This window comes from Mesocricetus auratus, unplaced genomic scaffold (assembly GCF_017639785.1).
Source record: "Mesocricetus auratus isolate SY011 unplaced genomic scaffold, BCM_Maur_2.0 Super-Scaffold_100004, whole genome shotgun sequence".
In the NCBI taxonomy this organism is placed as follows: Eukaryota; Metazoa; Chordata; class Mammalia; order Rodentia; family Cricetidae; genus Mesocricetus; species Mesocricetus auratus.
Window position 1 is genome coordinate 44,296,019 of NW_024429189.1, and position 22,609 is coordinate 44,318,627.

The 22,609-nt window shown below is 43.9% G+C and overlaps 1 long non-coding RNA gene across 5 annotated transcripts; it reads left to right on the top strand.

Moving 5' to 3' along the window:
* The first annotated feature begins 840 nt into the window (after positions 1-840).
* LOC110342643 lies at positions 841-18,776 on the top strand. 5 transcript variants are annotated; one of them, XR_005877218.1, is made up of 5 exons: positions 841-942; positions 10,261-10,352; positions 14,043-14,809; positions 16,525-18,480; positions 18,729-18,776. It is a non-coding gene; the product is annotated as an uncharacterized LOC110342643 (long non-coding RNA). The 5 variants fall into 5 exon arrangements; XR_005877217.1 differs by lacking the exon at positions 18,729-18,776 and having other exon boundaries at positions 14,043-14,296; positions 14,452-14,809; positions 16,525-18,331; XR_005877215.1 differs by lacking the exon at positions 18,729-18,776 and having other exon boundaries at positions 919-1,020; positions 16,525-18,331.
* The last annotated feature ends 3,833 nt before the right edge of the window (positions 18,777-22,609 follow it).

Sequence of the window (22,609 nt, forward strand, 5' to 3'; positions counted from 1 at the left end):
ACACACCCCTCTCTTTAAGAACTAAGTAAACTGAGGCCTACAGACATTTTTTTTCCTGCACTCAAGCAGTAAGTAGTTGAGCACCACCTTCAAATTTCTGTGTGTTTTTGTCTCTGAGACAGAGTCTGAATTGTAGCCCAGGCTGGCCACTATTTTTGATGATCCTCCTGTCTCTGCCTCCCGAGTGCTGGGATCACAGGCCTGGGACATCATGTCCCCCTAGAGTTCTTAAGTATGATGATGCCTGTGAAACATGGACGAGTCAAACAACTGCAGGTTAATTTGGAAAGTTATCTGGGACTGTTTTAATCCTCTTTAATGTTTTACCAAAAAAGTAGCCAGACAACTTACTATTTATCAAAAAAACCCAAACCAAACCAAACCAAAACGAACAGTAACATATTTAGTGAGTAGCAGCCTGCTGTTGGGGACAGAGTGGGGTTTGAGGAACTTGAGTTAAATATAGATTCTACTTTTAAGGCCCAACAGTCCAGAAATAAAACATTGCAGCTGCCTATAGTCAGGAAGTAATGAAGATTCATTCTCATGACAGAGGGCTGGAGCTTTTTTTTTTAAAATACAGTTTATTTTATGCAAAATCAACACAATTTTCTTCCTTCCTTCCCTCCTTTTTTTTGGGGGGGGGGAGGTTCAGCAGGAATTGAACTCAGGGCTTCACCTACGCAAGGCCTTTTCTTAAAAAAAAAGGAGGAAGAAGAAGTTTTTATTGAGGTATATCTGGCATACAATAAATGACACATATTTAAAGTACATAATTTGGTAAGTACACATACACGCCTACACACACTAATGAAGCCATTACCACAATCAAGATAATAAGTCATTTGCCATCCCAGAGGTGTGCCCTTTTTGTATTGTTGGGGACCGAACTCAATGTGTCACAGATGCTATGAAGCACTCTACCACTGAACTACTTCCAGGGTAAGACGATGACTTTGGGTTCTAATCCTGCTTCTTCATGCCAGTTTTCCTCCCCAAGTATCTACTGGTCTGCCTCAGGTAACCATGTTTATCTTGATGTTCTAGAATACCATAAATAGCATCATCTAATATGGCCTCTCTTTTGGAAAGTCAGTTCTCTTTTCCTGAGGATCAAACTCAGGCTGTCGGCTTGGTGGCAAGCACTTTTACATGCTGAGCCCTCTAGCAGCCCAGTTTTATCTTTTTTGAAAGGCTTTAAATATTGAGTAGATAGGTAGATACTTTGTGATCCTGGCTTGGAGATATCTATCTGTGCTTCCAGGACTTGGGAGGCTGAGCCAGGATGGTGGCAAGTTGGAGGCCAGCCTGGTTACAAAGTGAGATACTGTTCAAATCACAAGAAACAGCAACAAAAGGCTTTACTTTTTGTGACCGTATCAACTGATGAAGTAGATGTTTTCTTCTGCTGTTTTTGTTTTGTTTGGTTTTTGACTCTTCTAAGAAGGAACACTGTGGAGGCATTTCTTTTTGAAGTACAGACTATTGAGGAGCTTGAATTAGGAGCTGCAGTAAATATGTCTTTTCGATTGCCCACTGCACTTGGCAGGCCAGATATAAACAGCTGATCTTCTCATACTCAAATTTGACTCAACAAAGTAGTGGTATTTGCGGTGGGAAGGGCCCAAGAGAGACTTGACTCTCTTGGGCACTGTAAGGGTCTGCTTCCTGCTGCCTTTAGTGTCCCGTTACTAATCTTCACAATGACCCCTTCCAGGTGATAAAGCCTGGTTCAGTTTGGTCAGGGAATTTGGCCAAGGTCACATAGTTCTATGATTCAATCACTCAGTTAAAGTTCCAATCAGGGTTTCTGTGTAACCCTAGGATAGCACGTTCTAAAAACCTTTGCTCTTTTCACTGGATCAGGCTAGGCCATGAAATACCTCCCCAATGCTTTGTGAATAATTAAACACCATAGAGCTCATGATCTATACCATAATTTTGCCCCTGACCCTTTAGTATATGGCATAATTTGAAGGGTGAAACATAATTCTACACTATTGGGTGTAATAAAGCTATAATAGCTGTGTTTTTCATATTGAAATTCAAATTAAGATGCTCATAAATTTACTTTTATTCCCTTTTCTTTTTCTCTGTGTGCAGTAAGTTATTTATTTATTTTTGTGGTGGCCATAGTAAGGGGGAACTCCACTAGGGAAGCAAAAGAAGCCATATTGGGAGCGCTTAATGATCTTGCTTCTTATACCCCTGCTTTGATTGCTGCTTATCAGCCTCTGCCATTGACCCAAATCTGTAACCACATAAAAGGGAAATTATAAGAGCCTCTAAAACCCTGTATCTGATTGTTAGTAGTGCAAAGGTGATTAGAAGAATATCACTCAAAGGAACATTACTCAAACTTCACAGTCTTAGTCCATGGTCCAAAGTCTTCAAAGCCAACCTCCAGTCAATACCAGATTGGATCCTGGCACTTTGCTCCAACTATCTCTTTGGCTAAGGATCAATTTCATATCTGAAATATCATATTTACATCTACTCTGAGTGCCCTATGAATTGATAACTCTACCAAAGAGCTAATGCCTTGGCTAGGTGTGGTGGCGCATGCCTGTAATCCCATCGCTCAGTAGGCTAAGGCAAGAGAGAATGACAAATTCCAGGCCTGCCTGGCCCAAATAATAAGACCTTGTATCAAAATAAAGAAACGCAGAGGAAGAAAAAGAAAAGAAAAAAACTGTTTCTTGGAAGGTTCAACAAGAAAAGGTAAAAGCGTGCGTCATACGTGGAGACCCAGCGAGGCGGTTAGAAGGACGACGAGGGGCCGAGGGAGGGGGCTCAGAGTCAAGGGCTTGCTGTGTAAGCACCAGGACCCGAGTTCAATCCTTAGTGTGACCTGCCACGTGAGAGCTGTGCATGGCAAGCACACTGTAATCCTAGCACTGGGGAGGCAGAGGCAGGAGGACTGCTGGGGTTGGCTGCCTAGCTAGTGTGACTGAGCCAATGAGTTCACGTCTCAAAGGACAAGGTGGAGAGGCAATTGAGCAATTCTTACACACACACACACACACACACACACACACACACACACACAGAGAGAGAGAGAGAGGCATGAATACAGACAAACACAAAAGGTCCTGATTAATGTTAAAACTCTATAGTGTCTTTAAAGACGTAACATACTTGAGACATGCTTGAAATGGCTACTTAAAAGGTACCGAGCAGAGCAGTTCAAAGAAAAGATGAAGTTCCAGGAAGTTCTGAGGATAAAAGGCAAACTGTAATTAAACTGCATTTAATGTAAGGTAGGTAATGATGGTGCTAATGGCACCCATGGTCACCTAATGAGCAACGTGAACCTCAAAAACACATTGCATTTACACTTACGGTGTGGTTATCTCTAAGACATTCTCTGTGAGGCAACTGAAGCTTTAACATCGAAACAGAAATCATACCCAAGCAGTTTTTTACAAATTGCATTTTGGGCTGGAGAGATGGCTCAGCCGTTAAAGGCTAGGCTCACAAACAAAAAAATGCATTGTTTGCATATATATCAATTTTTATCTATGTGTGTCTGTGTGCCATGTGTGTGCCTGGCACCTGAGGGGGCCAGAGGAAGGCTTCAGATCCCTTGGGACTAGAGACTTACAGATGGTTGTGAGCTGCCAGGCGGGTGGTGGGAATCCAACCCAGGCCTTCTGGAAGAGCAGCCAGCAGTCATGACTGCTGAGACATTTCTCTTACCTTCTACCTATGTTTTCAGAAGGCCCACCAGTTGGGTGCTGTGGTGCAGAGAATGTAAGTATCAGGATCAGGCAGATCTGAGTTTAGTTCCTTAGCAGCTGTGTGATCCTGGGAACGTTACCCAGTCTCACTGACAGGTTTCCTGAACTGTAAAATGAAGATTGTCAGGAGGTTAGAAGAGCGTGTGGAGTTACTTATGAAGAGGGAGAGTGGTTATATGTCCTGACATGACCATTTGAGAACTGAACTTGGACCAGTGAGATGACTCAACAGCCAAACCTGTCCACCTTAGTTTCATCCCTGGGACCTCCGTAGGGGAAGGAGACAACTGATGCCCAAAAGCTGTCCTCTGACCTCCATATGCATGTCATGACACAAAGGCTCACACATGTGTGCACGCACATGTACACAGAGACAGACACACAAAATAAGTGCAATGAAAAGGAAGGGGGAACAAAATCTTACTCTGTGAAAAAATATTAATATAACACTAGACTGCTGCCAATCCCTAAGTGCAAAATATTTAGTCTTTTTTTTTTAAATAAATGTGTGTTATTTGGTATAATAAAAAGAAATGCCCTCTGGGGGTTAGAGAGATCACTCAATAATTAAGAGCAATGATCTTCTGGCAGAGGATCTGAGTTTGATTCCCAGCACCCACATGGGTCAGCTCACAGGCACCTGTAACTCCAAGTCCTTGGGGGATCTGTCAACCTCTAGTAGCCTCTGCAGACACGTAATACACATAAATTTAAAAATTTTCAAAATAAAATATTCATCTGAGCTTGAGATACTTAGACACTCTTCAAGGTCAAAATAAGGGAGTTGGCTAAGATGTCAGCTCCTCAAGCACTCAAATCTGTCATTCATCTCAGCAGTTTTTACTTTTCATTTTATAGGGACACACTGGCTGTCTGTAACTGAATGAACGGTCATGCAGATGAGGTGCTGGCATCTAAGGTTTCACCAAACAATGTGCTGCTCTGTTAGGATGTGGGGGAGGCTGTTGTGTAAACAAAGTCTTGCTGCGTTTGATTAGAGCAAATGTTGAAAAATATCAACGGCTGGTTGGCAAGAGCCATAGGTATTTGGCTGAAAGGAAGACTCCCATGTATCTAATCTTGTGTATCCTTTTGTTAATATTTGCAAAAACCTCACTTTCCTACCTGCTATGAAATTTTCTGATGCGAAGGAACTAAGTCTGGAGATGGAGATGGTCTTTTTTCTTAAGCCAAAGTCTCTCTATGTAGACCAGGCTGGCCTTGAACTCACAGAGATTCGACTGCCTCTGCCTCTGGAGCGCTTGGATTAAAGGCATGCGCCACTCAAAAGGCCACCATACATTTTCCATCCTCTGGATTCCCTCCCCCTTTCCTCCCTTCACCATGACTGTTCTTTGCAATGTCTATAAAACACTAGTAACATAGTGCTTTCCTTTACATAGGGAGGGTAACCCAGGGCACACTGCTGCACACCTTGTGTTTTTCACTTAAAACATCTTTGAGCTGTTACCAACTTTTAAAACAGTTTTAAAATTATTATTACATTCATTTATTTATTTAGTGTACATGTGTGTGTGTGCCACAGCATGAATACAGAGAACAGAAGATGACCTGGGGGGTCAGGGGAAACAGTTTTCTCCTTCTACCACGTGAGTCCCGGGGATTGAATCAAGCTGTAATGCTCAGTAGCATGTCTTTGCAGAAACATTTTGTCGACCCAAAGAGAAGTTTCATTTTCAGCGCTAGGACTGAACCTGGGACCTCACACATACTTGACCAGGACTCGACCTGTGAGTTTCATCCCCAGTCCAATGTTACCAAATTCTGAATTATATTTATGAGGACCTACACTGTAGGCTGTTAGATGGTGTATCTTCATTCTCTTTCTATACTCTTCACTTGTATTGCTGGATAATATTTCGTTACTCTGATGAGTTATGATTCACTGGACTGATTTTGTATTAACACACGATGTGTTGCTCACAACGTTGCTGTTTTAAGTAATGATTTCATGAGTGGCTTTGAATCTCGATCATTTTTAAAGTTTGACTTTTAATTGGTGAACAATAGTAGTTTATATTTATGGTTACAATATGATGTTATAACATACACACACACACATACACTGTACAATGGTTAAATCAAACTACTATTATGTCAAACACATTCATATGCAGAAGTAGTTACAAAGGTTTGAGTCAAGGATATGTGTGCTTATTATTATTATAATTATTAATGGATCTTGCAAAATTGCCTCCCACAGAATAGTATTAATTTGTAGTCCCACAAGTCAGATTTTTGAATATACCAATAGACATATGAATAGTTATTGCTAATTTCTCTATTGGATTGCCAAATTTTAATCTTGTTTATTTCTGGTAATGTTTTGTATACAAAGGGGCATTTAATCTTACAATATTTCTTGCAGCTTTTTTATATAAAGGAAATTAGTTCTTTGTTTAAGATAGGAGCTGAAGACTCTTAGTATGCCTTTTTAGCTTTACAATTCTACATTTTCACATAGTTGAATTTATTTATTTATCTTGTGTGGTGTGGAGGAGGGAACTTAGGGCCTTGGGTCTTCTGCAGCCAAACACTCTAAGACTCAGTGGCTTTTCCAGCCCCCAAATTTAAAATCCATTTTTAAAATAGCTTTTAGATTTTGAGCCACATGAACTTTCAGAACACAAATAATATTTCTCACAACACAGAGATAGGTAAAGTAAGAAATAAGGTTCTCTTATTCCCAAACAGACAAGAAAACTGGTGTCCACAGTCCGTAGCACACTTAAAGGCTATGGTCTCTGGGAGCAGGTAAGAGACATTTAACACTCAGAATACCCCTGGCAGCCAGTAGTGGTGGCATGTGCCTTTAATCCCAGCACTTGGGAGGCAGAGGCAGGGGAATCTCTGTGAGGTCGAGGCCAGCCTGGTCTACAGAGTGAGTTCCAGGACAGCCAAGGTTACACAGAAACCCTGTCTCAAAAACCAAACAAAACTCAAACCAAAATATTTCTGGCTATTTTCCCCCTCATTTAAAAACATTTTAATGATCATCTTGTCAAATATAAGAGGAAAATAAGTTGGTATTTTAATTGGGATCATGTTAAAATAGTCATTTAAAGAGAGGTGACATTTTAACCATTACAATACTTCATCTCCATGTGTGTCTGTCCACTCATTTGAAACTTTTTGAGTCCCTTGGTTTTTCCCTTAAAGTTTTCTTCAGCCAGGACTGTGCATTTCCTGTTATATCTGTTTCTAGGCACTTTCATTTTTGTTGTTTTTGCTGCTTAAGTGATACATATCCTTATGTTGTTGGACCTGTTATTGTTTGTATGAGGCTAATTGTATCTACATATTAATTTTGCATATTTTATCAAGTTATTTCACTATTTATGCAATTTTCAGATGAGTCTCAAGCCCAAAGGCATATAATCACATCCCATGTAAAGAATAAAAAACAGCAGCTGGAGAGATGACTCAGCAGTTAAGAGCACTGACTGCTCTTCCAGAGGGCCCAGGTTCAGTTCCCAGCACCCACATGGCAGCTCACACCTGTTTGTAATTCACCTCCAAATGATCTGACACCTCACAGACACACAGTCAAAACACTAGTGCAATAAAGTAAAGATAATAAATCATCTTTAAAAAGAATAAAAAACATTTTATCCATTTTTACATTTGAAATTTGGAGGGACATTGTTATACATTTAACCAAGGGCCTTTTGCATATTAAATACCACTGGGTTACACCCTAACCACTGTGAAGTCCTTATAGAATCTAACCATGACTGCTAGTGCCTTTAGTGAAAGTCGGTAAATAGCAGTGACAGAGAACACTCCTGTCATTTTGACAGTTAGTGCTGCTGTCTCTGGCATTTCCTCATCAAGCACAAGGCAGTGAGGTTATTCCATCATGTTGAAGTATTCACCTGTTCCTATATAATTGAGCTTTTTATCAGGTTGTGGAACCATGAACGATTTTTTTGTTTTGTTTTTTTCAGAGACAGGGTCTCACTAGGTAGCTTTGGCTGTCCTGAAACTCACTATGTAGAGCGCCTGCCTCTTGTTTCCCAAAAGCTGGGATTAAAGCTGTGTACCCCCCAACCCCGGCTCAACCGCGATCATTTTAATAGACACACATAGCAGTGTTTTAGACCTCTGCTTTTCCACCCTCCAAACTCTTGTGCAAGGCCATCATCAGCTGGGCCTAAGAATCGGAGGGAAACGTTACCTTCCAGAGACTCACAGCTGGCTATGGAGGGCCAAAGAGAAAGATCTGGAAGTCACAGGCCGGGTGTGTCCAGCACAGACACAACAGATAACAAATTAGCCTCTTTATTAGTTGAAAACAAAAGGTTATGGGTGACAAAAGCAATTTTCTTGAAGCTAGTACGATTACCTTCATTGTGACAAAAGTGAACAATAAGCGTGGGGTCTGTGTCTTTTTTTTTTTTTAGCGGAAAGCTGTCAGTGCTGACCGTTAACAGATTTGACTGCCGTGGGCGTATGAATGTGGTTCCTGGTCTTGAACTGGCTTTCAGGAGTGAGCTGCCTGAACGCAACCCCCCTTTATCTGTTATCTTATTTTTAAAACCTTGCCACTCCTTCTTTGGGCCTAAAAATAACGTTCCGGGCTGGTGGCTATCAGGCAGCTAAGTTGTTGGAAGCAGACACTCCACTTTCTGGGAAGGGCCCAGCACAGCCAGCATGCCTGCCTTCCTGCAGGTAGCCAGGCTGCAGGAGCATTCTGTATAGGCCGGCCTCAGATGCCCCCTTACATCAGCTAGCCTGGCTTTGGGGGCAGCTACTTCACCCGACTGTACCACGTGGTCCTCTCCCAGACTCCTGGAAGTTGTCCCAAACTCCACAGTGATCCTGGCTCTCGACACCACAGGTGATAGGGTTGCAGATAAAATACAGGATGCATAGTTAAATTGACTTTGAGGATAAGTATCGTTCATGGATATACCTGTACCAGATGATGTTTGCTGTTCAGATGGAAGCCAGATTCAACTGGCTGGTCTATAGTTTTCTTTGCTAAATTTGGCAACTCCTGTCATCGACCTCTCCCCCAAAATAACCAACTATACTTTCCACCACCACCTCCCTGTCTTCCAACTCCAAAATCCCTCCCCTAGGGCTAGGTTCATTAAAATGTTAAGATAGCCTGGTAGGGGTATTCAATCTGGGGGTCACAGTTGAGGTTCATTTTTGAAGCCATTATCCAAGCTTAGTTTGTCAGGTTAGTAAATCTATCACATGGGCACTAAGGACATTTTGGTGGTGGTTGACAACAAGGACAAATTATTGAATGACTAGAGTGTAGGTGCTGGGGATATGGTTCAGTTGGTAATGTCTGCTAGCAATAATGAAGCCTAGGGTTCGATTCCCCAGCACAGCATGAGCTAGGCATCATGGCAAACATTTATAATCTTAGATAGGAGGCTAGGAAGTTCAAACTCATTCTTGCTGAATAAAAAGATGTAGGCCAGCCTGTCTCAAAAAAGGAAAAAAAAAAAAAGGAAGTTAGCATGTGTGTAAAGATGGAGTTTAGGGAGTTCAAATTATCTGAGAGGGTGCTGGTAAGGAAGAGAATAGACATGTACATATAACTCAACCAGTCTTCACATTTTGCCGGGAGCCTTGGCATTATTTTGTCCTGTGTCCCCCTCTCCCTTGCTTTGTTCAGTTAGAGGATTAGGTGGAGCCTGGATTTGAAGCATACATAGCAGAGGCGGCTATGGAAACAGCAAACAACCAAACAACCAAAGGCTCAGAGCAAAATAGCCCAGGAGGAGAAGTAAAACCAGGAAAAAATTTAAAATGAGGGGTTTGACATTTGGGGAAAAAGTCCAAAATTGGCCAAGGATGACAGACTATTGCAGGACTCAAAACCTCCGAATGAGGAAACGTCTGAAAAAAGGAAGTCAGGGGCATGGGTCGTCCTGCCGATCTGTCTCTCCAAGCCAGACTTCTCCATTCCCAGCCTGTAGGAAGCCACTTAGAGCAGCACCCACCCCCAACGTATTATGAATACACAAGCCCACAGCCTCATTTTGAGAGACAGACTCTGTGTAAGCAACTTTCTCACATGTTGTAGTCCAGGAGGCTAAGGGTTTGGTCAGGCACGAGTCAGACACAAAGCAGCTGCTCCCTGGTGACACCCACGCACATGCCTGGGGAGCTGTTGGCTCTGCAGAGCCATTCTGGTAAAGCTGCTTTTGAGCTTGACCATGCGGTTCGGGATCCTAGCAAGCCTGTTTAGATCCCACCTGTCTAGAGAGACAGACAACTGTGAGACTCACCTCTCTGATGGTGGGCAACTTGCCATGGCTTGTCCAGGGCTTTCCCTGATTTGAACACTAGAAATCCTATGCCCCGTGTCCTTGCAAACAGGACTGGTCACCCTAAAATCAAGGCTCCTAGGCGTTAGTGCCTGAATATTAGTTTGCTAATCTGTAAAATGTTGGGACTGGCTGGTGCAGTTTGTAATACTACTGTCAGATCTGAGAGTCCTGGCTTATCTCCATGCTTCTGGTTTACCTACTTACAGCTCGGCTTCTGAAGGACATCCACCTCATCCAAGCTGAGTTCACAGACTTAGCTGGCAGTGTGTAAGCGGGAGAGCTCTGTAGTGTTTGCCAGGTAAGTGTCAGCAGTGGCCCTGGAAGACAGCATGAGGCTCACGAGGTGAGACGATCCCCTGGGGATGAGGCTGTGCCATTGTGAGGGCTGGACAGGTTGTGGGAGAGCCAGGTTAGCAGTTGGTTTGATGGGCTAGTTTAGGGTAAGACATAGCCATGGTTTGTGTAGGAATGGCCCCCATAGGCTCACATCTTTGAATGCTTGGTTCTCAGTTGGTGGAACTCTTAGGAAGGATTAGATGGCCTTGTTGGGGGAGGTGCGTCTCCAGGTTTTCTCTCGCCCTGCCTGCAACTTTCTGATCAGAGGAGAGATCTCAGCTACCGCTCCAGCACCACACCTGCCTGCCTGTTCCCATGCACGATGACGATGGTCTAACCCTCCGGAACTGGATGCAAGCCCCCGTTAAATGCTTTCTTTCATTAGTTGCATTGTTCATGGTGTCTTTTCACGGCAACAAAATGTAACTAAGGTAGCCGTAGACAGGGCAATCCAGTCTGACTTGAGTCAGCTTCAACACAAGGACCTGAATAAAGAGAGGAGTTGGAATCAGAAGATTCCATGGAAGCAGAAGCAATCTACTGAGAGTCATGGTTTGTTTGTTTGTTTGTTTGTTTTTATGTGCTTGCTCCAAGCCCAGCCTATCATCTGAAGTATAAATATGGATGTCTCTTTTTTGGGAAAGTAGGTGGTTGAAGCACATGACTCGGCTGATGTTTGACCTTTTTGATTTACAAAAAAAGTCTACAGGATTCTATTTATAACCTGCTCACTTTTCCTTGACTTTCTCAAGTATGAAATGTTGAGAGGCACCAACCAGGAAAGGGCACCATGAGGTCTCAGAGAAAATACACACACACACACACACACACACACACACACACACACACACGCACGCACGCACGCACGCACGCACACACACACACACGCACACACACACACACACACGCACGCACACACACACACACACACACACACACACACACACACACACACACGCAGCTCCTGACTCACAGTTCACAACCCAGGAGCTCAGCTAGGTGGCTGCTGCCGTTGTCACTGGCGAAGAAGCATACAGGACCCTTTGCGCCCACCGGATGCTCCAGGGAGACCCAAACCCTTCACGGGCCAAGGGCCAAGGACAAGAATGAAGTTTGTTTAATATTGAACCCAGCCTTCAGCCTTACATCTGCTTGTGGCAACCATGGGACATGCTGCCATATTCAATTTAATTATACACGCAATTATACATACATATAGAATATACACACTTCGAGAAGTACACAGAAAACGAACACAAAAGCCTCGTCATTACCAAAGCACAAGAGTCACACTGGAGTTCTCTCCACTAACAGGAAGAAACAAAGACCTACTGTAGTAGCATCATCACAATTAAGTAAGATTTATGAACTAAAAATCAACTACTTGGGCTGTTTATGGCACACAGGTTAGGGAATAGCTTTCTTATGTAGATTGAAGAAGTGCATTTTAGGTCTTGTGTTATTTTTCTTCCCCAGGACACTCTCCAAGGTCATTACTTTGATGCTAATACAATCTGTTCAAGAAAGAACGGGGAACAGGCCTGTGTTTGAAAATGATGGTTAGGAGAACCGTGGAACTCCAGTGCCAGTACTTTCCCATTGTGCAACTCCCCCAGAGCTGATGTCAGACATTCGAAAAAGAAAAGAACCGTAGACTTGGCTTGGTTTCAGGTTTCTTGGAAGCAGAACTCTATCACATGTGAGAAAGTTCGGTTCTCAATGTGCATTAACAAAAGGTGTTTACCACAGGGTGCCTGGTTGTCCCTAATAATGGCTTTGCTTTTTAAATCGATTCCTCCCTGATGACAAAGGCTGGGCTTTTGAACTTCTGACTATGGCTAGGCAGGGCATTTTTGACTTGGCTTCACTCTCTTACATGGGTAGAAAAGGCTTAGTTGGGCACCTGGCTGTTTGCGGCCGATAATTACATTGCTATTGTCATTGTGCGTTACCGAAACTTCTGTTTTTGACTAAAAGCCAACTGCACTCTTTAAAACAAACATCTTTTGAAAGCCTGGCTTGCACTGAAATGATCTTAAAATCCATTTCATAAATAGATTATGGTACACTGGTACATTTCAGGGTTGATTGTTTTGTTTTGCCTGGTTTTTAGTGAAAATGTTTTGCTTTCGTGGGGCGTCACATTGCTGGCTGCTTGGCCTGCTTTTCTCCAGCTCTTACAAGCAGGACGCCTTTGCTAAAGCTGTGCCAATGTTTCTGTGAATGTACCCCACCTCTGCCTCCAGCAGGCTTACTCTTTGGCAGAGGCAGTGACAAGCACCCCAAAAGCCCAAGAAACAAATTTGTTCCCTTAGATTTGGGAAACAAAAATGGGGGGGTTGTAAAGCTGGTGAGACGGCTCGGCAGTCAAGACCAAGTCGTTCTCCTGCGGTGGAAGGAGCGAACCCATTACTTCAAGGAGTACCCACATGTGCTCCCTTGCAAATGCTGTCCACACCAAATAAACAAATGTAATTAAAAAAAAGATTTTAATACAACCACATCACCTATAGATGGACTTTCATAGATGTAGGTCCTCTTCCGAGGAGATCAGGCCCCCTGGTTAACTGAAAATTTAGTCACTGGGGAAATGATTCAGTGGGTAAAATGCTAATTGCAAGGGGGAGGCCTGGAGTTTGGCTGCTCAGCAACCCATGCAAATGCTGGGTGGGTGTGGTGGTCCCCCAGGCACGCTAGTTAGTCAAATCAATTGAACTGATGAGCTCTGAGTTCAAATGATAGACTCTTCCCCAATATATGAGATAGAAAGTGATTGAGGAAAACACTGTCCTCTATGCTGGATGCACACATGTTCACAAGCATGTGAAACCACATACACACACACATGCACACATGGACATGCATATACACGCATGTACTCCATGCATGTAAAGTCATACACGTGTGTGTGTGTGTGTGTGTGTGTGTGTGTGTGTGTGTGTGTGTGTATTAGGATTAAGCCATCTAGGGTGGAGTGCTGGGGTTCCGATGGGTGGCTTGGGATGGTACATTTAAAACTCCATTAGGATGGAGAATCCTAACCTGCCAGCTTCCAAATGGAAGAACTCCTACCAATGCCTCCTCCCCTCCTAGTGAGATTCATAAAAATGGCACCAATGCTCCCCTCATAAGGACCTGGTGACAATGAATGTGATACACATGTGATGGGGAAACTTGTCTTCATGGCATTTCCCTGCTCCCATCTCCTTACTGGTGCACACAGACGAGAAAGTTTCCCAGTGTACTTTATAGTTAAGATGGGACCACGCTATGGGATGGTCCATATACAGCAGAAGTAGTATATGCTACAAATCCTGCTATGTGGTCTTTTGCATACTCTCTGTGGCATTGGTGGAGGCCCAGTGTTGGATACAAAGACATTTTAGGGTGAAAAGAGCCTGAATCCTCATGTCAGCTAGAACTTAGAGAATCAGCCAGAACTGTGATGCATGAGACAAATCCTACTATATTAAATCAATAACATTTTAGGATATATGTGTTGATGTCACCTATTTAACCTATCATAACCAAGACCAAACTATAATTAATGATAATAGGACATAAATAATATTATATATGTATGCAAATATACATATGTGAGATATCCTGAAGCATGAAAGAATGATGAAGTCAATTATCTTCCCTTCCACAGTGTAAAGGGCATAAGAGTTCACTTTGTGCTGCTTTTGGGCAAAGATGGTACAAACATGTTGGCACTGGAGCATGTGTCTGTTTTAATCAATGGCAAACATTCACCTAGAAAGCTGGGAGAGATCCCTTGCCTGGAAGAGGACACGTCAGCCCTCCGCCTACATCAGCTCAGCTACCGAGCTTCTTCATTGCATGATCCTGGCCATTAGTCCCTCCTCATCTCAGAGTCCCCATGGACGCTCACCACTCTAACGGGTATGACCCAGGGGATGCCCGGGATCCAGCAGTGAGAAAACCTGTCCTGCAGGGAGCATCCAAGTTACAAAACATTTCAAAGCAGGTTTTGCCTGTTTTGCGCATTCCCCGAACGGTTCTAACATGCACGTGTTTGTTCTTTACTGTCTCCTCAGGCCAGTGAACAGAACCTCCCTCTGTCCTGGAGGCCGCCCAACTAGTGCTTTCCCCACAAACTGCATTCTTTGTCCAGAGCCAGAAAGAGAGCCCAGTTATCTTTGAGGACTAGGCTTCAAATTACCTCTGCTCCATGCCTGGTCACCACCTCTCACTCGATAAGAGTTTGTGCTAATGCCTGCAGATGGTTGGGAAGATACCCGTGGAGGGTCTAGCAATCATTAGTAACAGATATTATCCTTGTTTGGATCACTTAGCTGGCTTTGACCCATGGCGGAGATTCCTGCCCAGTGGGCATGCAGACTTGGAGGAACTAGAACACAGCGATAATCTGGGCTCCCTTCCTAATGAAGGCTGGTAAGTGCAGCTGCTCCCCTCCCCCTCCAGGGTCTGGCTGGTTTGGAACTCCCTATGTAGATAAGGTTGGCCTCGAACCCACAAAGATCCATGTACCTCAGCTTCCCAAGTGCTGGGATTGAAGGCATGAGCCACTAAGCCTGGCTTATAATATCACTTCTAAACAATGGTTCTGACCTTCAACAAGGGAAGGCATTACTATACTTTCTATAGGTATTATCATCGTAGCAATGAGAATCAGTAACTTGGAGACTAAAGATACTTGAGCTGTCTTGTGTTGTTTTTAAAATCATAAAATTAATATATATAGGGCATGGTAGTGTAGTCCTTTTGTATCAGCACTTAGAAGGCAGAAGGAGGCAGGTCTCTTGAGTTTGAGGCTAGCTGTACCTACATAGTGAGTACCAAGCCAGCCAGAGAGGCCCCTGCTTCAAAAACAAATATATATACTTTAGTCAAGTGAAGTGGCTCATGCTATCTGTTACCTGCAGCTGGGGTCTGAGCCAAGCATTTCAAAGTTCTTGGCCTGTTCTTCAAGGAACTGAAAGAAAGGCTGGGACAGGTTTGTAAAGCTATCCAGGAAACTTTATTGTGGAAGTAGAAGAATCAGGAAGTCAGGGGTCATCCTCAGCCACATAGTGAATCAAGGCCAGACAGGATGTAGGATTTTTTTCTTTTTCAGTATTTTATGTGCATTGGTGTTTTTCCTGCATGTATATTTGTGTAAGGGTGTCCGATTCCTGGAACAGCAGTTGTGACCTGCCATATTGGTGCTGTGGATAGAACCTGGGTCCTAGGGAAGAGCAGCCATTAACCACAAAGCCATCACTCCAGCCCAAAGGCTGTAGATTCTAAATAAATACGGAAATAATAAATCAGTATGTTCTTATTGTAGTAAAAACTATAGCCATACATAAAATGTTTCAGTAACACTTACCAGTCTCTGCATTATATAGTAAGCCATGAATACATCTATTCTTGCTTTGTATGTTCTCAAGCATAGCCTCTCTCCATCTCTATAGAGCTCACAACAGCAGCACAAACAAAATAGGAGAGTTGGAGAAATGACTCAGTAGTTAAGAACACTGGTTGCTCTTCCAGAGAACCCAAGTTCGATTCCCAGCATCCACATGGTAGTTTACAGCCATCTGTAACTCCATTTCTAGGGGATTTGTTACTCAAATCTGGCTTCCTCAGGTACCAGGCACACACATGGTACCCAGATATTCATACAGGCAAAACATACACTTAAAAATCTTTAAAAAGGAATAAAATGGAAACACTCATTGTGTCTTACAACTAAAGCAGAGATTTGTAACTTACACCCAAATAATCAAATAAAACCCAGGGATAGAAACTACGAGTATCCAGGAGCAATAACACATAAAAGTATGGTCTCTGAAGTGAGACAGATGTAGTCTGGAATCTCCCTCCGATCTTCAGCGGAAAAGTTGTTCACAGGAAACACATTCAGCCACAGTTTGACTCTGATCACCTTCATACTTAGGCCCATGCTGATGGAGTGAAGAATAGCTAAGAGGCTGATAATTGCTCTGGGAGGTGACTAACTCTGGGTTGTCTGGAACTAACCCAGTTTTAGCACTGAAAATGCCATACTTGATCTCAAGTCAACCTAGATAATGAGCCACCCTATAGAAAATAGGGTAATAGCTGGCAACAGTCTCACCGTATCTATTTTTTTCTTTTTCTTTCAGTGTTGGGATCAAACCAAGAGTCTTGTGCATACTAGATAAGTACACTACTACTAAGCTACTCCCCAGGCCTCTATTTGGTTCTTCAAGCTTATCAATGGAGGCAAAGCCACACTGGGTTCATTTCAATGGCCTAGACAACTCATGTGGCCATGGAGAAATCCAAGGGAAGGGGAAGGGGGCATCCTCTTAAATTCTGGAATTCATTGGTCAGACCTGGAATTCATTGGTCTATAACACTCATTTCTCCTTCTTGCCCATTCTGGATTATAGTATCCCCCAGGTGACATTCAGACCTGGCACACTGATCCCCATTCAATCATCACCATAAGACTATTATTCCCTGTGTTTCACTCCAAGAGCAGCGACATGCTGGACTTTGGATGCCAAATAAAGACACACTCAGTTTCTCCCTCAGTAATGCAACTTTGATTGACTGATTGATTAGGGAATCCATTTGTTAGACAAGTGTTCATTGGACCCTACTAATACCGGAGATATGCTAAGTGAGATGACAAGACCTTTTAGCACAAAACACATAATCTAAGAAAGAATGAGACGGTAATAACTGATAATATTAACCTTTTACTGTGCCACATACGGATCTCATTTTGTCTATTAAATTATTCTGATGGTATTTGCTCCACTGCAGCTTCTCAACATTCATGAAAGAATAACTGTGTGAGCTTCAAGTAGGAAAGGCTACAGAAAGTGCTCAAACTAATAATTTGTGCCTCCTTAGCCCAAGAGCGTTTCCAGGTGTGTGGATTTGGAGAAAGATAGGACTTAAGGTTGGGAAATTCTGGTGCTGACACATTTGCTGGTCCCTGCAGCTTCACTAGACTACAAACATGCCTTAGGTTGTTCCTGAGGAAAGTTGTTGCTTCAGAAAGTCCAGGCTGCAGTGGTCTCCATCACCTGCAGAACTTTAGAAAGGTCTTTGTGTGGGCCTCATCCTAAACCGCTTAAATCAGTCTCTAGGGTGGTGAGAAGCTTAGGCGTCAGCATTTTGAAACATTTGTCTGGTGAAGCCATTGGCCTAGGAGCGTGGTTCTGAAGCTCTAACTCATGCCAAAGTCACCTGGGTGGTGGCTTAAAGCCAGGTCTCTGGGGCCCATCCCCAGAGTTTGGGAGTCAGGTCTGGAGTAGGGTCTGGGGATTTGGTTTATTTTATGGCTTCCCAGACACTGACTGGTCTGGGGACCACACTGTGAGGACATCTGGTCTAGGAGAAGTTCCCTGTCATTAACAACTAAATGGAATGGTACTGGGAAAGGGAGGGGAAGATCTGGAAAATTAGTCTCTGTCTTTCTCTCTCTCTGCCAATCAAACTAGATCATTTCAGAACTGGGAACCTCAAGCCTGTGGGGGAATTTTCTTGGTTATTATTAATGATGGGGGGTCGCTTACCGTGGGTGGTGCCACATCTGGGGAGTACGAGAAAGCAAACTGAGTAAGCTGTGCAGAGAAAGCCAGTGAGCCCCACTCTTCCACGGGCTCTGCTTCAGGTCCCGTCTCCCCATTCCTACTTGGGTTCCTATTCTGACTCCCCTTCATGAAGGACTGTAAATTGTTAGGCAGTGGCTCTCAACCTTCCTAATGCTGCGACCCTTTAATACAGTTCCTCGTCATGTGGTGACCCCCAACCATAACATGATTTTCATTGCTACTTCGTAACTGGAATTTTACTACTGTTATGAATCTTAATGTAAAAATCTGTGTTTTCTGATGGTCTTAGGTGACCTCTGTGAAATGGTGGTTTGATTGCCAGGTTGAGAACTGTAAGGTGGAATAAACCTTCCTCCCTGAATTGCTTTTGTTCGTGGTGTTTATCACAACAATGGAAAACAAACCAGAACAGCCTGTTTTAGCTTTGATTCTCCTTGAAGAACCAGACTGCCCCATGAGCTCAGAGCCACATGAGAGATCTGCAACCCAGAGATTTAGTAGAACAGCCAGGTAGGTGGCTGTGAAGTTTCAGTGAAGTAAAGTTCTTCAAGCCCTTAGTTCCAGAGGTGGCCACAAAAGAAGCACTCACCAACATGAGTAAGTTTGGCAGGCAAGGGGTTGACCTCCTCAGGAGTAGCTTAGTCAGGTGTCTTTGGAAATCCAGGAACAGACTGGAATCTTTGGGGTGGGTATGACACACCACTACTTCACTTATCTTTCTGCTTTTATTTCTCTCTCTCTCTCAACTTAATTTACAGACTCGTCAGATGGCTCAGGGGTTAAAAGTACTGGCTGCTCTCCCACAGGATCCAGGTTGGATTCCCAGCACTCATATGATGGCTCACAACATTCTGTAACTCCAGTCCCAGGGTATCTGACACCATCTTCTGGCCTCTGTGTGCACCAGACATGTACACACTGCATAAACATACATGCAGGCAAAACACCCGTACCCATAGTAAAGTAATAGTAAGATATTTTACTTACTCATTCTTATTCCCACTGAGCTACACCCTCAACTATTTTTTAACTTCAAGTGCCCAAAAATGGATACTCAGTAACCTGTCTCATTCATTTCTTTAGCCTCTCATTAGCCTCTCTTATTTTATTTGTAATTTTTTGATAGCTGCCTATCATCCATTACCCATCTATTTGTCTTTCTACCCGTATTCATCTCTTCCCAGAATCAACGATGCTCCTGTATTTAATGTGTCTTTTGTTTGTGTGAGTTATACAACTCTATAGAATTCGGGTCGTGCTGTGTAGAGGTTCATATTTGCTCTTCCAAAGCGCAGCAAAGGCCTATGCTTTCACCATTATGCAAGGCTGCTGCTACTGGTTGCGTGACAATGCTCCCATCCTACAAAAGCTGACAATGCACTGTCTCTCTCTGTTAACTTGCATGGAATCAGCTTTTTAAAAGCCCAGCAAGATGACAGGATAAGCTAGAGATGAATCTCAATCAGCCCCCAAAATCCCTGGTCACCCCAAAGAGTAACAAATCGCGCAAATATGATGAGCATGCCATAAAACATACAAGTTACTTAATTTCTCATTTCAGAGCAGATCAGTACCCGTGATGGTTGGTTTAAGTCACCTGAAGAGCACTTAGTTACAGCAGCGCAGGAAGCTAAGGCAAGAATGGACAGCCATGTTCTGGGCTGTGCCCCATTAGGAAGATTGTATTAGAGTATTTTCTGATAATGATCATGAAATAAGTAGGCTGGGTACTTATAAAGTGAAGAGTGTTTGAGCTCATAGTTCCGGAAAGTGTAGTGTGGGTTCTGGAAAGGACTATGGATGGCATCACATCATAGAAGACAGCACCACAATGGCGGTATGTGACAGGAGGAGGAAAATCGCATAACCAGAAAAGAAGCCACTAAGCAGGGAGGGGCCAGGGATAACATCCTCCTAAGCTCCTCCTCTTAGGGGTCCAAGTTCCTTCTCTTAAACACCCACTATGTCACCAGCCTTACTCTGAGAGCCACACTTCCAATCCGCGGATGGCAGAAACGGCTCACCCAGTTACAGCAGAGACGCTGACACAGACTTTGATACTTATCCCTGGTTCCCCGCTTCCAACCCATGCAGCCAGGCAGCCAGCCCTACCTCTGGGCAGGACAGTCCATCCACAAACTGTCTCAGTGACAGCAATATCACTGTCTCCAACCTCAGTCACCCCTTCCTAAACTTGAGCAATCTTTCCTCACACGCAACTAAGCATGGTAGAAATTCTCACCTGGCAGAAGAAGGTAGAAATTCTCACCTGGCAGAAGAAGGACTCATGGTTTGAAAGCAATACTTTGCCTCAGCTGGGTGAGGAGGTGACCCATGCCTACAATCCTAGATACTTGAGAATATGATGCAGGAGGGTTATAAGTTCATGGCCAGCCTGAACATCTTAGAAAGATCCTGTCTCAAAAGGCAGCGGTGGAAGGGTTTACAAGAATGGGAAAAGGTTTGCCTAGCATTCATGGAGTCCTGGCTAAATTTAGTGGCCATCGATGGCTATTGAGCAGCCAGCCTAATGATGTCTCCTCAGTTTTCACTCCCCTGTAACACTTGAACCCATCACTCCCTGTCTTCCTTACAGTTACCTCTCCAGTGTCTTTTGCTCTCTTGGCAGTTTCTCCTCAGCTCCAACTCCTTTCTCTTGCCTGAACTCCTATCTCTATTTCCTGGCCTATGCTTGCACACGGCCCCAAGCTCTTGCTTGCTTCCTAAGATTTTTATTATTTTTATAAATGTGTGTGCCTCGTATGTGTGTGTGCCCTTAGCCACCGGGCCGTCTCTCCAGCCCCTCCTCCCAGAGCCTATCCGCCTACCCTCACAGCAGCCAAATTCAGCCACCTCTGTTACAGATGCCCACGCCTATTACCACCTTTTCAGCCCCTTGTGGCCTCCAGCTCTGTATCTTAAATTCTACTTATCGACGGGCGGTGGTGGCGCTCGCCTTAAATCCCAGCACTTGGGAGGCAGGGGCGGGCGGATCTCTGTGAGTTTGAGGCCAGCCTGGTGTACAGAGGCGAGTTCCAGGACAGGCTCCAAAGCCACAGAGAAACCCTGTCTTGGCACTTCCAAAGAGCTGTGAATGACTGCCCTGCCCGTCTCCTAACTCCAAACTATCAAGTCACCCCTGTGCCTCTGAGCTCGTCCAGCTCTCCAGACCTCTCTTACGGAAGCCTGTCCTTTGCGTGCTAAAGTTGCTGGCACTGATAACAGTAGATATCCCTCCATTAGTATGGGATTTCTATGTTTGTTTCCTTTTGTTTGGTTTTTGCTTTGGGGATATTAAACCCAGGGCTTGGCATGTGTTAGATAAGTGCTCTGCCAGTGAGCCACACACCAGCTCTCTTTTATTAAAGTCTTTCAATGTTTTCCTGTGATTGCTTGTATTGCTTTTTGAGACAGTCTTGCTATGAAGCTGTGGCCTGGAACTTGATATGTAGATCAGGCTGGCTTTGAACTTTCAAGATCCTGCTGTTTCTACAACCTAGGATCATTTTCTTGTTCACTCCTCCCAGTAATGTTATGAAGTGTGGTATTAGCCCCATTTTGAAGGTTAGGAGGCCGGGGCCTGGAGAATTTATGTAACTTACCACATGAACTCAGCACTTGGAGTCACAACTGCCTGAGACACTACCGTGGTTTCCTGGATTGGAAGCTCTCAGACAGCAAAGCTCGCTCCTTCTTCACCCCTCTCTCCCAAATCTAAAGGAAGCTCAGTTTGAAGACGTTCCCTTCCTCCCACCGATAATCCTGGAAATTAGTGACTGCTATATGGCAGTGTGGGTTATATTTCCACCCATTTTCTCACCATTTTTTTCCTTCTTCCCTCGGCCGCCTTTCTGCCCTCAGCCTGTTCAGAACACGGTGGTGTCAGAAGGGGTGGCTGGACCGTCCTGTCTCTGACAACTCCCAGAGGTTCTGGATGCAGATGCCGGTCCTCCAGCCCTCTGAAGCAGGCAAACACGCCACAGTTGTAACCTCGGGTTGCTTAGGAGAACAGCTGTCTCCAAGCAAACATGGAGAACCACAGACCTTTGATTACCTCCAGATGGAGTGATGCAGCCTTGGAAGCCTGGAAAGGATCCGGCTGTGGTCCACGCTCCCATTATCTTCCCCAAACATGAAATGTCCTTTCAGTGAGAAGTGGGAAACAGTGTTAACTAAGAGTCAGCATAGATTTAGTTCTGCAGAGAGACCCTCTGAAACACCCATATTTTTCTGTTGGCTTTTTTATCCCTCCTCCCCACCTTTTTTTTTCTCTTTTGGTTTTCTGAGACAGAGTTTCTCTGTATAGCTTTGGAGCCCCTCCTGGCACCTGCTCTGTAGGCCAGGCTGGCCTTGAACTCACAGAACTCTGCTTGCCTCAGCCTCCCAATTGCTGGGATTAAAGGTGTGAGCCACCACTGTCCAGCTACACATTATTTTTTAAGGCCAGAATTAATTAAAAAATGGAAATGCATACCCTATTCCTGGAAACACAGCCATGATAAGAGCATCTACAAATGCTCACTGTGTCAGCAGCGGTTGGTTGAACAACTGTTGTGTAGAAGGACCCTAATAAGTATTCATTGAATGAATACCACAAATACTTACAATTTGGGCCTATACCACCACAAATACTTATGAT